The 16,681-nt window shown below is 41.9% G+C and overlaps 1 protein-coding gene across 1 annotated transcript in view; it reads left to right on the top strand.

The window, feature by feature from the left end:
• The window catches only part of DUSP3 (dual specificity phosphatase 3), a 76,668-nt gene that overhangs the window by 15,956 nt on the left and 44,031 nt on the right, over window positions 1–16,681 (top strand). The gene's annotated exons all lie outside the window — the stretch shown is intronic.

Below are 16,681 nucleotides of genomic sequence, written 5' to 3'. Positions count from 1 at the left end.
CAATATTAGACATGACCACCATGAATTTCTAGTAAAGTATTTAAAAAAAACACAAACACCCAGAAAAAAGTCCTTTAATTGAAATAAACACACAATTCTTTATTGTTCTAAATTAAACCATACCTACCATCACGCCCATTCCAGCTGAAGCCAACGATCTCCTGAAATAAAAGAAAAATAATAAACCAACATCATCCTTACCTTTCCATGGTTCCCACGACAGCTTCAGCTCTGCTACATCGAGATGACAGGCTGGACCGCAGCAGAACGCTGCCATCCAGCCTATCATCCCGCAGACACTGAGAAGCGCAGGCATGCTTGCGCTCCTCAGTGTCTGGCTGTGACGGCATCCAGATGAGCCGAGGTCATGTCCAATGAACTCAGCTCACCTCATGCACGTCACTGACAGCGTGGGAAAATTCTCCTGCGCATGCGGTGAGCGTGAGAGACTCGGCTTATCGGGATGCCGTCACAGCCTGACACTGAGGAGCGCAAGCATGCCTGCGCTTCTCAGTGTCTGCGGGATGACAGGCTGGATGGCAACTTTCTGCTGCGATCCAGGCTGTCATCTCGATGAAGCAGAGCTGAAGCTGTCGTGGGAGCCATGGAAAGGTAAGGATGATGTTGCTTTATTATTTTACTTTTATTGCAGGAGATCGTTGGCTTCAGCTGGAATGGGCGTGATGGTAAGTATGGTTTAATTTAGAACAATAAAGAATTGTGTCTTTATTTCAATTAAAGGACTTTTTTCTGGGTGTTTGTGTTTTTTTTAAATACTTTACTAGAAATTCATGGCGGTCATGTCTAATATTGGCGTGACCCCATGAATTTCGGGCTTAGGGCCAGCTGATAATGCCAAGCTGGCCTTAACCCCTTTATTACCCAGTGAGCCACCGCACCAGGGCCCTGGATGAGTTGGGTACAGCGCCAGAAGATGGCGCTTCTATGAACGCGCCATTTTCCGGGGCGGCTGCGGACTGCAATTTGCAGCGGGTGGGGCCCAGAAAGCTTGGGCCTCCCTGCGCTGCGGATTCCAGCCCCCAGCTGCCTTGTTGTACCTGGCTGGACACAAAAATAGGGCGAAGCCCCACGCATTTTTTTTTTTTAATTATTTCATGAAATTCATGGAATAATTAAGAAAAAAAGGGCTTCCCTATATTGTTGTGTCCGGCTAGGTACAAATAGGCAGCTGGTGGTTGGGGGCAGCCCGTTCCTGCCTGCTGTACCTGGCTGGACACAAATATAGAGCGAAGCCCCACGTCAATTTTTTTTTAATTATTTCATGAATTTCCTGAAATAATTAAAAAAAATTGACGTGGGGCTTTGCACTATATTTGTGTCCAGCCAGGTACAGCAGGCAGGAACGGGCTGCCCCCAACCACCAGCTGCCTATTTGTACCTAGCCGGACACAACAATATAGGGAAGCCCTTTTTTTCTTAATTATTCCATGAATTTCATGAAATAATGAAAAAAAAAAAAAACGTGGAGCTTCTCCCTATTTTTGTGTCCAGCCAGGTACAACTAGGCAGCTGGGGGCTGGAATCCGCAGCGCAGGGAGGCCCAAGCTTTCTGCCCCCCTCCCCCCCCCCCCGCTGAAAATTGCAGTCCGCAGCCGCCCCGGAAAATGGCGCGTTCATAGAAGCTGGATGCTGTACCTGGCTGGCATACAAAAATATGGCGAAGCCCACGTCAAAAGTTTTGGGAAAAATTAATTAAAAAATAAATAATAATTTAGGGACTGCATCTTTATTAACTCCTCAAATGTCATTTAGTGTTAAAATAAAGGATTTATTTAAAAAAAAAATGGCGTGGGATCCCCCATAATTTTAGTCTCTAGCGGAGGTTAAGCAGACGGCTGGGGCAGATGTTTGAAGCCTGGGAAGGGGGTAAAACCCACGGAGCTTCCCAGGCTACTAATATCAGCCCCCAGCTGAATACCTAGCCTTTACTAGCTATTAAAATGGGGGACCCCCCCCAAAAAAATGACGTGGGGTCCCCCCTATTTTAATAGCTAGCAAAGGCTAGGCAGACAGCTGGGGGCTGATATTAATAGCCCAGGAAGGGTGCCATGAATAATGGCCCCCTCCCAGGCTAGAAACACCAGCCGTCAGCCGCCCCAGAAATGGCGCATCCGTAGGATGCGCCAATTCTGGCACTTAGCCTCGCTCTTCCACGCTGCCCTGGTGCGGTGGCAGGGGGTAATAGGGCTGGGGTTGATGTCAGCTTATAATGCCAGCTGACATCAAGCCCAGGTTAGTAATGATGGGCGTCTATAAGACACCCCCATTACTAACCTACAAAGTGTTAAAAAGAAAAAACACACTACACCCAGAAAAAAATAATTTATTTGAAATAAAACACACCATTTTATTTAATTCTTAGTTCACTAAAAATAATAGTTACCTGTCCACGTTCCTGTGCTGATCTCCCATGCACAGCTGTCACATCTGGAGATGGTGACAGCTGTGCATGGCTGCTGTAAGCTCACACTGCCGGGAACACGTCCGCTCCCGGCAGCGGGAGCCACTGACTGAGGTCACCGGAGTGCATTCAGGCAGCGCAGCTCCGGAGACCTCCTTTACGGCAGTGCTGTACCGTGGGAATTTCTCACGATACAGCAGGGCCGTAAAGCAGCTAACCGGAGCAGCGCTGCCTGAACTCCGGTGAACCCGCTTATGCAATGACGGGGCTGCTTTACGGCCCCGTCATTCTAGCGGCGGCAGCGGTTCAGAGCGGTCACATTCTATGTGGCTGCTCTGAACTGGAGATCTTCGTGGGACACTCGTGGACTACTCCGGAGGGGTAAGGATAAGGTTGTGGTTTATTATTTTATATTTTATTACAGGAGATCGATGGCTTCGGGGAATTAGGTGTCTAGGTGAGTATAGGTGTAGTTTTTTATTTTTTACTTTATTTTAGGTGGCGATCGGCGGGGACAGGTAATGTATGAACTAATTTATTGTAGGTAACCACTGGCCACCAATGACATGTATTTAAAATTTATTGGGGACACAGTAGGGCAATTTAAATAGCAGGATCAGGCTGATGGGAACTACTGCTCCCATCGAGCTGATCCTGCTGGCACGAGTGGACGGGGGACAGACATAGGCCGATGGGAGTAGTAGTGTCACATCGGCCTATGTCTGCCTGCACGCACAGACACCCGCACAGACACCCGCACAAACATCGCACAGACACCCCGCACACAGACACCCCGCACACAGACACCCCGCACAGACACCCCGCACACACACTAATCATGACCGGTCTGATGGTCTGTGAGGTGTGGCTGACCTGTGCGGTCGTGGGAAAGTTCATGTGAGTTCATGCAGTCAAGCATGAACTCACATGAACCCTCTGAGGGCACCGCGGCTACTTCAAATGAACAGCTGATCGGCATCACCTGATACCTCAGCTGTTCATTTGAAATAACCGGCGGGAAAGCGCAGCACAGAACGGGAAAGCCGGCGGTGAAGTCTTTTCACTGCCGGCTTCCCCGCCCGGGTCCTTCGCTCCTTGGTGCTGCGCTCCCTGCCCGGTCCTAACTTACGATCGGGATGGGAGGTGGCGAGGGGAGCGGAGGATCGGGGTGGGAGGCTGCGGGGAAGCAGTATGGGGCTGTGTGATTGTTTAAAAGCCGGCGGCTTTTTACCGCGCGCCGGCTTTTAAACAATCAGGAGAATTCTCCCCCGCTGGGATGGCATTCTGATGACAGGCTGGATCGCGCTGCCATCCAGCTTGTCATCCTTCACAGACACTGCAGAGCGCAGGCATTATGGGAACTTCCGATTCCGGTATTCGATATTGTAAAAGTATCGGAATTAAGTATCGGAATTCCGATACTGCGAATATCGGCCGATACCCGATATTACAGTATCGGAATGCTCAACACTAATTATGATATAATGCCGGACTGGAAAAACGCCATGAGCCATCTAGTCAGTATGCCAGCTAATGCCATCTAACTTTCTCGGTTTTCATCTATTTTTGTCTAATCCCGGCCACACACAATAGATGACGGTCAGCTGAATGATGCTTCAGCTGACAGCCATTTGGCCGACAGCCATCTCAGCCGACTCACTCAGTTGGAGGCTCCTGTATCATCTATGAGAACCACCGACTGACAGGTCGGTCCGCAGGTTATCTCCGGGAGAACAATGTGATTGGCAGTCTAAAATCGGACATGGCTGATCGACATCTACATCGTTGGCTGAATCTGTCGATATCAGGGACAGTAGTCTAATGTGTATGGGGGCCTTTAGCTGGCCATGCACATCAGATAGTTGAGAGCCAAATTCTCATTCCGGTCAAAGCTATCTCTCCTAATTTCCATACACATGAAGACTCCGCTCAGACAAGCATGCATGTACGCTAAATGTAGAGAGGAGAATAAGACAGTCAGACACTTCTGGTGGTGGCTTATCTACAGGGTTAGAGGGTTAGAAGTGTTAAAGTGTTCCCTGCTTGGTTGCCCATCCCCCTTCACTTTTTTATACCCAGGCAACAAGCTTATTATGCATTTACAGTGTAAATAGTTTTATGCTCAAAAGTATTCTCGGAGTGATACCTTTATTGGCTAACCAGAAAAAATATATATGCAAGCTTTCAGAGCACAGAGGCTCCTTCTTCAGGTATTATACCTGAAGAAGGAGCCCCTGTGCTCTGAAAGCTTGCATATATATATATATATATATTATATATATATATATATTTATATTTTATATATATATATATATATATATATATATAATTTATATATATATATATACATATACAGTACAGACCAAAAGTTTGGACACACGTCATTTAAAGATTTTTCTGTATTTTCATGACTATGAAAATTGGCAGAGTGAAGGCAAAAGGGCCAACAAGTGCTAAGCATTTCTGGGAACTCCTTCAAGATTGTTGGAAGACCATTTCCGGTGACTACCTCTTGAAGCTCATCAAGAGAATGCCAAGAGTGTGCAAAGCAGTCATCAAAGCAAAAGGTGGCTACTTTGAAGAACCTAGAATATAAGACATATTTTCAGTTGTTTCACACTTTTTTGTTAAGTATATAATTCCACATGTGTTAATTCATAGTTTTGATGCCTTCAGTGTGAATGTACAATTTTGATAGTCATGAAAATACAGAAAAATCTTTAAATGAGAAGGTGTGTCCAAACTTTTGGTCTGTATTGTATATATATAATAATTTTTTTTTGTTCTAGTTAGCCAATAAAGGTATCATTCTGAGAAACCTTTTGGGCATAAAGTATTTGCATCGATTTTTCTGGCTAACACAGTACCACAATATAACTTTGTATTGTACATCATGTATTTACAGTGAAAGCCGCCATCACAGAAGGCAGTGAACGCTGAGTGGTAATTCACATGTCATTACCATCGCTATTCAAGTAGAAGGTGTTGGTTGGTCGCTGAAGGTGCTGTTTGACTCGAGTGCTCCTCTTCAGTGCAATCACCCAGTGATAAATTTTCTCAACCGGCTCATGTGTTGCTCTCCTGCTATCGATTTGCCCATGAAGTGCTTCCAACATATTGATTCAGCCAGACATTAATCTCAGCTAATTAATTCACTTTCTCTTGGCTCTCCACCAGGAGCAGTTTCTGAACTGTCAGTGATATACAATAGGTTAGGGTAAACTGGTTGGTTTTGAGAACATGGTATTTTCTCTGATATTTAACCTGTTCCTGTTTTTGAAAATATCTTCAGAGCACAATTTTATAAGGATTCCCCTGAAGTACTTGAATATAGCTGGTGATGCGCTCTGTGTTTCCCTGGCATATCCTTTATTAATCCTTTAACCCCTTAAGGACTGAGCCATTTTGTAGGTTATTGACCAGGCCTCATTTTTTTCAATTCTGACCACTGTCATTTTATGAGGTAATAACTCTGAAACGCGTCAACGGATCCCCCTGATTCTGAGAATGTTTTTTCGTGACATATTGTACTTCATGATAGTGGTAAAATTTCTTCGATATCACTTGCGTTTATTTGTGAAGCTATCGGAAATCTGGTGAAAATTTTTAAAATTTCACAATTTTCAAACTTTTAATTCTTATGTCCTTAAATCAGAGAGATATGTCACACAAAATACTTAATGAATAACATTTACCACATGTCTACTTTACATCAGCACAATTTTTGAAACATATTTTTTTTTACTTAGGAATTTATAAGGGTTAAAAGTTGATCAGCAATTTCTCATTTTTCCAACAAAATTTACAAAACAATTTTTTTTAGGGACCACATCACATTTTAAGTGACAGGGGGGCCTTTATGACAGAAAATACCCACAAATGACACCATTCTAAAAAATGTATCCCTCAAAGTCCTCAAAACCACATTCAAGAAGTTTACTAACCCTTTAGGTACGTCACAGGAATTAATGCAATGTGGAAGGAGAAAATGAAGCTTTTACTTTTTTTCACAAAAATTTTAATTTAGCCCCAATTTTTTTATATTCACAAGGGTAACAGGAGAAAATGAACCTCAAAATTTGTTGTGCAATTTCTTTCTAGTACACCGATACCCCATATCTGGTGGAAAACTACTGTTTTTACGCATGGCAGGTCTCGGACATGAAGGAGCACCATTTGACTTTTTGAATTCCAAAATGGCTGGAATTGAGAGCAGATGTCATGTCATGTTGCATTTGGAGAGCCCCTGATGTGCCTAAACAGTGGAAAGCCTGCACAAATTACCCCATTTTGGAAGCTAGAATCTTCAAGGAATGTATCTAGGTGTGTGGTGAGCACCTTGAAGCCCCGGGTGCTTCACAGAAGTTTATAAGCTAGAGCTGTGAAAATAAATAGATCACATTTTTTCTTACAAAAATGTTCTTTTAGTCCCAATTTTTTTATTTTCACAAGGGTAACAGGAGAAATAGCACTGTAAAATTTTTTATGCATTTTCTCCTGAGTATTCCGATACCCCATATATGGTCGAAAACTACTTTTGAAACACAGTTCAAAGCTCAAAAGGGAAGAAGTGCCATATTGTAGTTCAGATTTTGCTTGAGTGGTTTGAGGATGCCATGTCAGCCCCTGAGGTGCCAGAAGAGCAGAAACCCCCACATAAGTGACATCATTTTAAAAGCTACACCTCTCAATGAATTAATCTAGGGTTACAGTGAGCATGTTGACACCACATGTGCCTCACAGAAATTTATACCATTGGGCGGTGAAGAAATAATAATTAAATTTTACCGCTAAAATGTTGTTTTAGCCCCAAATTTTTAATTTTTATAAGGACTAATAGGAAAAAATGGACCTATCAGTTTGTTGTGCAATTTCTCCTGATTGCGCCAATACCCTGCATGTATAGGGAAGTACTTTTCAGGCACAGTGGAAAGCTCAAAAGGGAAGGAGCGCCATATTATAGTGCAGATTTTACTGTTATGGTTTGCGGGTGCCATGACCCTTTGGAAGAGCCTCTCAGGTGCCAGAACTGCAGAATCCCCAAGAAGTCACCCCATTTTACAAACTACACCTCAATGAATTCCTCTAAGGGTGCTGTGAGCATATTGATATCACAGATGTGTAATATATAAAGGGATCCACGCCACTCCAAAAATAATAGTACCACCGGAAAATAGACAATTCGTATAGAAAAACCTTCGGCACAAATAGGTAATCTTAAGAGGAATGAATCCATGTGTACTGAGTTTGGCGTGAAACACGCCAGGCTCAGTACACATGGATTCCTTCCTCTTAAGATTTACCTTAGATGAGCACCTGTGACAGATAACCTTAACAAAGGCCATATGGCCGAAACGTTGGATACTATCTGTCTCATATTAGTTTTGGCTCAATAAACTCTCTTCAAGCATTACCTATTTGCGCCGAAGGTTTTCTATACGGGCACCACGGGTGTGTCACAGAATTTTATACCAACGGGCAATGAAGAAAAAATAATTAAATTTTTACCACCAAAATTTAGTTTTAGCCCCAGATTTTATATTTTCACACTGGGAAATGGGTAAAAATGGCACCAAAATTTGTCACACAATTTCTGATGAAATACCTCATATGTGGATGTACAGTACTGCTTAGCCATACAATCAGACTCGGGAGGGACGGAGCGCTATTTGCCTCCTGGAACACAGATTTTCCTAGAATAGTTTGCAGACTCCATATACAGAGACCCTAAGTGGCAGAAGAGCAGAATCATAACACCATGACTTTTCCTTTTTGGTGTTACAATTTCAATATTGAGAAGTATAGATTAAAAAAATCCTGAATCCTTAAAATTTTCATTCTAGTCGCTACATTTCATATTGGGCTGACATTGCATGTTCTGTACAGATTACTTTGCATTTGTTATCCCAATGTCATCACAAGCAGGATTACAATAGCAGGTGACACTGGACCCACTATGTACCGTTAGCTCTACACAGATAATAGAGCATGCCCAGAATGTTTTTTTCTTTTGGGGGTGGGTAGAAGAGAAAAAAATGTTGTTAACTATATGAGTACTCTAGATGGTGACCAAAATGGCCTCCAGTGCGACCAATGGTTTTCACAGTCACGCCATCAAACTGTTCCCTTGCAAAAAAAATATGGTTACATCGCCCAGGAAATGCACAGCACACTATGCTATAGACATTTTAGATATTGTAAATGAAAACCTTATTTTACTTTTTATTATTTTTTTTTAGTCTGAGATTTGATGCTGCATCTGTTTTTCTTTTGCCATCCACTTAGTGCTGTGTAGTGAATAGAAGCATCAACAATGCCAATGTTTCTATTGGACCTGATTACATGATAGCCAGATGTCTGCCCAGCAAAGCTGAGCTGCTGGATCTAAGCAGACCCATATCAGCTCTGCCAGTGACTTGTTTCTCTACACTGATGTTTTTCTTATAACTGGGGCTCCTATAGAAAACCCAATTGCCTTAAAACATCTCTAGAGCAACTACCGTCCCTATATTGGCTCTTCACCAATCGCCACATGCATGCCTCGCCCTGACTTTCCCTGGTGTATGGCTAAGGCTAGGGATGGAAGAAGATGAGCACTAGTCGATCTCCACTAAACTCTATAGACAACAAAGGTAGACAAACTGGGGGGGGATTGCTTAACTTTAGACAACTCCAGACAAATGCGCACACGTCCTCAAACTCTAGCGCAGACGAACTGCTCTTGCTAAAGCCTCACAAGTAGTAATGAATATCGCCGGCACCTCCCTCTCAGACACACCAGGCTAGGGAGCTAATTAGCCAGAGGGAGATAGCCGCTGGGTCCTTGAGACAGCCAGCCTCTAAGAAGATGTCTGTAATGCCAAACGTAGAGATCTCCTGCAACGCACTGCAGGGCGACTGTCTGTCACCTCTGACACACCCGTGACACTGATTGAGCTTGACCCATGATGCTATCTGTCACAAACATACGACTGTAAAGGGGTACTCCAGATCTCACTCACTCGTCCAGTCATCTATCGCAGTAGGCTATCAATGAGCTATGTGCATCTCGATTCACACCACACTTCCTGCTGCCACCACTTGCCGTTTGGTTAGGCCAGTGAGTCGCCTACCCTGGGTAACACACTAGTACACACACACGCCCAGTTGTCTAGCACAAGACAGGTACTCGTCTAGCACTGTGGCACTCACAGAGTAACATATCCAGGCTGTGCTTTCCCTCTTTGAGGTTGTGGGTACTTTTTAGAGCAACAAGGAACAAACTTATAAAGTTTTAGATTTATTATACAAAAAGTACAATGTTTAAAAAATACAGAAACTATTAAATAAAAATGAAATCCACAAAAGGCAAAACAGTATGAAATAAAAGGTTTAGCTATAGAAACCTCTTGCTGATTGGATTGGTGAAACATCTTGTGCAGGAGAACCACTGAAATTTGGACAGCTCTACAATCCTGGTTGGTTCTTCTGGGTCTGCCACTAGGTGTCTCTGGATGAGAAATTTTAAAGGGTCCCAGCCAGACCTCTCACTCTTTTTCTTGGTCATGTAAGAGGAGGCTGGATAATCACATCCAAAGAGAGACAGTTGCAGGCCATAATTTGTGTCATATTTTCCCATAGGAACCTCCTAGGGGAATAATAAGACTGCCATCTTGTCGGCCATTTTTTTTACCATCCTAGACACACAAAAAAAACATGACTATGATATATCCATAATTCTGGTTATTACATTTCTACAGTTTCCCAAGGTCAAAAATCATGGCACTTGAAACCATAGTAGCAATTTCCGGTATGTTCCCCGATCATGAATATATCCATGGACTGTTTTGGACTCATTTTATCGTAGAGATGACATTGAAGTACTGCTTTTTTATTCTTTCAGGCGGATGTCCTGATGGGCAGTTGTCTTCACCTTTTTATTAGCCCACAAATAGGACACTTTGTCTTCCTATAGACTGCAGACTTTTTGTAATTATCTCTGTGTTGACAATGAGGTAGTATGAGGAGCACAGGTTTCTGGTCTGGTGTATTTGGGCTATCAATGTGGCAACTGGACCAGAATCTTGCAAATCTTTTTCCTTAACTGTAAACTTGAGGCGTGCCAAACTGGTTGGAGTACTCAAATAAAGAAGGTGTCTGACTTTTGAAAACCATCTTTTAAACGCACGATTATGGCATTTAAATGGGAAAAGTCTCTCATTTGTAACTTCCACCAACTAACTGGAGAAGAGGTGCTTACAAGGAACTGTAAAAAACCCAGTATCAGGGGCAGCACATTGATTTCAAATAGCACCATGCAGGGGAATAGAGTGTTGGGTTACAGCGTATCTTGGTCATTTTTGTGACACCCTATAACCATCTTATTTTTAGGGGGGTTCTCCAAGAATGTAATAAAAAGCCTCTGTCAGGTAATTCAAATGGCAATCTGTCATAGTCCTGTGTTAGCATGGACTGCAGTTGTCATGGGGGTACCGCGACAGAGTGGGATCAGATGATCACAGCTGCCGATGACGCATACAGCTGCGGTAGTTAGAACGGAATTACGTGACAGGGGCCATTTTTTATGTTCTTGGAGAGCCCCTTTAAAGGAACTTTGTAACAAAAAGGGATTCACCAAATCAGGCAACCCTTAAATAAAATATGCCTTTATTCAAGAAACTGGTTATAGAACAAGAAACAAAAAGTCGTCGTAAATGGTACAGTCTGTAAATGAGATATAGTCAGCAGTGGGGTGCCGCAAGGATCTGTACTAGGACTGATTCTTTTTAAGTGTCAGTCTTTGCTCATGACACCAAACTATGTAGGATATTAAAATCTGATCTTGACATTACGATGTTGCAGGACGAGCTGGATAAGATGTCTGAATGGGCAAACACTTGGCAGAAGAGGTTTAATGTAGATAAATGTAGAGTAATGTACCTAGGACGGAGTAATCCTATTACTGTATTTACATTAAATGGGAGTATACTCGGGACTACAGAACAGGAGAAGGACTTGGGTATTTTGGTTACAAGTAAGCTGACCATCAGTACTCAATGTCAAGCTGCAGCCGCAAAAGCAAACATGATTTTAGGGTGTATAAAAAGAGAGAGAAAATCCAACGATCCCAATGTACTGTTACCTCTTTATAAATCACTTGTAAGGCCACATCTAGTCTATGGGATCCATTTTTCGGCTCCATATTTTAAAAAGGATATTCAGAAGTTAGAGTCAGTTCAAAGGCGGACAACTAGATTATTACAAGGGATGGAAGGCCTCAAATATGATGAGAGGTCGGAAAAGTTGGGCTTGTTTAGCTTAGAAAAAAAACGACTCAGAGGAGATCTCATTTATATGTATAAATATGTGTGGTCAATACAGAGGACTGGCACAAGACTTATTCCTTCCAAAGACCATATAAATTACCAGGGTGCACTCATTACAGTTTGGGAAGAAAGGCGTTTCCGGCAGCTAAACAGGAAAGGGTTCTTTACAGTCAGAGCTGTGGAATGCTGACAACAAGAGGTAGTAATGGCAGACTCTATAACAGCTTTTAAAAAAGGGCTGGATGATTTCCTTAATACACATATCATTGTGGGATATAGTTAATTTAGTGACAAAATGTATAATTGGTGGAGGAAGGTTGAACTTGATGGACCTAGGTCTTTTTTCAACCTATGTAACATTCAAAAAACATTATTTAAAGTCACTGTTTACAACACAAGAGTGTGTGTCCCTTTTTTAACCTGTTAATATAAAAACATCCTGATTTAGGCACACTTTTATTGTATCGTAGCCAGTAATAACTAACTAACCGTGTAAGGGGTTATGCTTCCTTAATAGGAAAATATCAAACGTTCTTAGACGTAATTGCACTAACAAGGGTAGAAGATAGCCAGAAGCCCAACAATGAGACATAGCACTGAATTATCTTCAAACTATTTATATGGAGAAGAAAATGGCTAAATCTGTAAGATGAGCAGCAAATCTTATTTTCTAAATTATATGACTTCTGTAGGTTCATATAAGACTTTCTCGTCATAAAAATAGTTTTTCCAGTAGTTGCGTAACTTGCTGGATACTTTTTGACTTACTCATAAAGACTCTAAAAATATCCTAACGAGGCATGAAGATATAATATCAGGCGTGCATATGGAAATAAGAAAAATCCAGATGCCCGCTGTTACTTTTACAAGTTTAACATAGGATGAAGATATTTCTTATTCCATTAACAGCAAAAACACAGCCTCCCTCTATGCAGATTAGTACATGGCAGCGATTCTAATTACTTGTCACCTTGCCTCTCTACTATACCCGCTATATTTATATATACACACAGCATGTTATATGTATATATTCATCTTATAACCAATATACTGTGTGTGGATAAAGTTACTGAAAACCTCAACTTTGAAGAAAAGTCCAATTGGACCACCTCCATACTATATCCATCTATAAGATAACTAGAGCCTGTGAAGCCGGCAAATAAATGACTATTTTCTACAATGGTGCACTGTTGGGGTTGGACAGACTAAAGTAAAAATGATAAAAGCCATATAGACTCCTTATAAAGTTACTTTAGTGGCACAGCAATAGAAATTCCCAGTAGGGTCAGAAAACTGTCCGGTCTTCTGATGATATACAGTAATTGGATTGGGTTGGTATAATAGATGTGAAGCCATTAACTATCATATGTCTTAGGCCAGTTTTGCACATTATTATTTTGGGTATATTTGCTATATGTTATTCCTTTATAACGTGCCTTTGCACATGACCAATTGTCTGAAAAAAAACAAAAACCCAAAAAACAGAGGCATGTCCTAGTTTGATCCATGTTACTAATCAAACTTGACAGTGCAAGCCAATAGCCTTGTAAAAAGGAAATGGATAGCGCACGCATTTCATTTATGTGCTGTCCTTTTTTTTGCATTTTAACCAATTCATGACTAGGCAATTTTCCACTAATAAAAAAAAAATTCAATTGCGTTCCACTTTCCTATTATTAGGTCTTGGAAATATTTTTTTTTGATTGGGGCAGGGCTACAAACACCAATTCTGATATGCCATGTCTCTCTTTTATTAGTTTTATTTATATTTTTCCTCCTTTTTTTTTTTGTTATTTTAATTTTTTTCATTTATCTTACACACTATGACCACTGTACGGTTTTAAATGAGCTTTTGGGGGGCATTGGAACATAGTAATTATTTTTATTGCTGATTTCCTCTGTAACTGGGGCTGGTATATTATCCCTAGTTACAGTGGAAATTAAGCCTCCCCTGTATAGAACAGTTGACTGGGTCTCCTAGAACCAATCAACTCCTGCTCCCTCTCTATACCCAGAATCACATGACCCCTTGGCCCGGAGGAGGAGGCACTGTCAGTGCGTCCTTATCTGTTTACACGACGCTGGTTCAGCTTGTGTATACAATGAATAGGAAATCAAACATCATGATAAATCATATCTGCCTTCTTTGTGTGGAGTCTGGCTGTGTCCGACAGCCAGTTCCCCACCACACAGCTGCACAATCTCCTGCAAGCTGCTTACTATTAAGTGACATTTTAGAACGTGTGTGCAGAGTAGTGTTTGAACTGCTCGGAAGCTAAGAATTTTTTCATACTTGAAAAACGGATGCAACAAGGATTGTAAAAATTGTCACATTGGTCAAAAATTGATCCAGCACACTAAAAAAAAAAAATCACATATGAGAAAAAAAAATGTATGAAACCATTCTTATTGAAAGGAGGTGGGCATTATAGGGGGGTCCTTCGCTCACTTTTACTAAGACCACGGCCCCACTATCAGTATTTGGTCAGTATTTTTTCTCAAGAGTGGGAGCCAAAACCAGGTGAGTAACAATCCGAGGAAAGGTATAATAGAAACAAGTCACCAATTCTGTATTTATCACCCACTCCTGGTTTTGGCTCCCACTTCTGAGAAAAAATACTGACCGAATACTGACCAAATACTGATAGTGGAGCCGTGGCAGAACGAATTGTGTGTCTGACTATTACATGGATGAATATCAAAAGGGTATTCCCATCATTGACAGTTATGATATATCATTAGGATATGCCATATCATATCGATGAGGGGGCGTCCTAGCTTAGCTTTGTGGCTCTTTCATCATTCTCTTGATCAGGGTCAGTCCAGCAGTAGGTTCCCCACCTATGACAGTGGTATATTTTAAACGCTATATTGCCAACACTTTCCTTGGTAGTAAAAGCGCTTTAATTCTGCTATTTAATACATTTCCTTTTATGACCCGCAACTTTCCACGCGGTAATCTCAGCTAATCGCCGGCACTTTCGAATACTCACCCATCAGCTGACTGTTGGGGTAACTTTCTTTTCAGGAGGGTTTCCAATCTTTTACGTTGAAAAGCGAAATAATTTAGATTAGCACATCACATAGTGTATTAAATCCCATGATAAAGTAAAATCATCAGTTGACGATAGCAACGCCGCTAACTAAATGAAGATACTTAACTGATTTATGGCGTCCTGTAGTATCGTATTTATCACCTAGCAAGTAACGGATAAAGTAACAAAATGGCTGACAGTTTTAGTTTTTTTTTTACTTTCACGCAAAGCACCGGTGATTACAATGAGGAATTACAGAGCCGCATTTATCTCCAAAAATGAATAATTTAGCCCCTATCGATTCTCACATTCCTAATGATAATGACCGAATACCCTCAACAGTGTGACATTGATTTTATGTTCTGGCAGCCGCGGATCTTAATATGCAAGTCAGAGAGGTTAAGTGATTTTTTTTTTCTTTAGTAACCCTGATAATGTGTTTTTAATTAATCTGTTGGGATCATTCCTCACAAATAAACCCTCGGGAGATTTATAGGTTTTCTATAGATTATTTCACTATGTGATTTATCGGCCGTGTAGGAGATCTTATTCAGGTGAGATCACACGTGGCTTCTTATATGGAAGGTTCTCAAAAATAAAATTTGTATATAAATAAGTCTGTTCATAAAAATGAAAAATGTTTTGTTGCCAAATAATATAGAATATATGGACATCTTTAATGTTTCTTTAAAGGTGTTATCCAGGACTTTTTTTTTATTTTTCTTTTGGGGCTAAGCATCGACAGGTAGTTTCTAATTACCTGCATTTTCTGCTCTGCGCTGATGTCTCCCTTCTCAGGAAGGTCACAGACCGCTCCTGCCAGCAATTCTTCTGCTTCCTGTGATGTCACATCAACAGAGCAGCTCCTTCTCTTACACTCTGTTTAGTCGACGGAGCGCAACCGCCAATTTCATGTTGATTGACAGGCGGCGTCCCGTTGCATTAGGATGAGTGAGCTGACCAATCAGCATTATTGGCGCCACATTTAAACCCCGCTCTGCTGATTGGTCGCGGTTGCCAGCCACGACCAATCAGCAGCATTGGCGCCAAATTTAAACCCCGCTCTACTGATTGGTCGCGGCCGGCGGCCTCGACCAATCAGCGATTTTGGCGCCAAATTTAAACACTGCTCTGCTGATTGGTCGCGGCCGCGGGCCGGCCGCGACCAATCAGCGAGATTGGTGCCAAATTTAAACACTGCTCTGTTGATTGGTCGCGACCGCCGGCCGCGACCAATCAGCGAGATTGGCGCCAAATTTCAACAATGCTCTGCTCATTGGTCGAGGCCGCCGGACGCGACCAATCAGCGAGATTGGCGCCAAATTTAAACACCGCTCTGCGAGATTGGCGCCAAATTTAAACACCGCTCTGCTGATTGGTCGCGGCTGCCGGCCGCGACCAATCAGCAAGATTGGCGCCAAATTTAAACAACGCTCTGCTGATTGGTCGCGGTTGCCGGCCGCGACCAATCAGTGATTTTGGCGCCAAATTTAAACACCGCTCTGCTAATTGCGCCCGGTCGGCCGCATACATATTCTAGAATACCCGATGCGTTAGAATCGGGCCACCATCTAGTATATTTATGAGACTTTACTTGTGGGCTGAGCACCACCATATCAGACCGACCAGTACAAGATTTTGCTATAGTTTGCTGCCTAATTTACTGATTTCACATGTGCAGTAGCAGTGCCAGCATTTCTGCTCTCCATACAAACTTTAGAGAGGACCCCCTACTTGACATACATATATATATATATATATATATATATATATATTTTTTTTTTTACCTGTTGTAAATGCCAAAGATCTCCTTAATCTAATTTTTTTTCCCCGTACTTCTCTGTTCTTGAGTATTTTTTTCACCACCTATATAAAAACAAACTTTTACAAGTTTGGTATCTCCATAATCATACTGACAT

Source organism: Phyllobates terribilis, unplaced genomic scaffold, assembly GCF_046119375.1.
Source record: "Phyllobates terribilis strain yellow unplaced genomic scaffold, ASM4611937v1 Scaffold_5__5_contigs__length_657084704, whole genome shotgun sequence".
Classification (NCBI taxonomy): domain Eukaryota; kingdom Metazoa; phylum Chordata; class Amphibia; order Anura; family Dendrobatidae; genus Phyllobates; species Phyllobates terribilis.
Note: the sequence above shows the minus strand (reverse complement) of the source record. Positions and strands in the feature narration are given on the sequence as shown.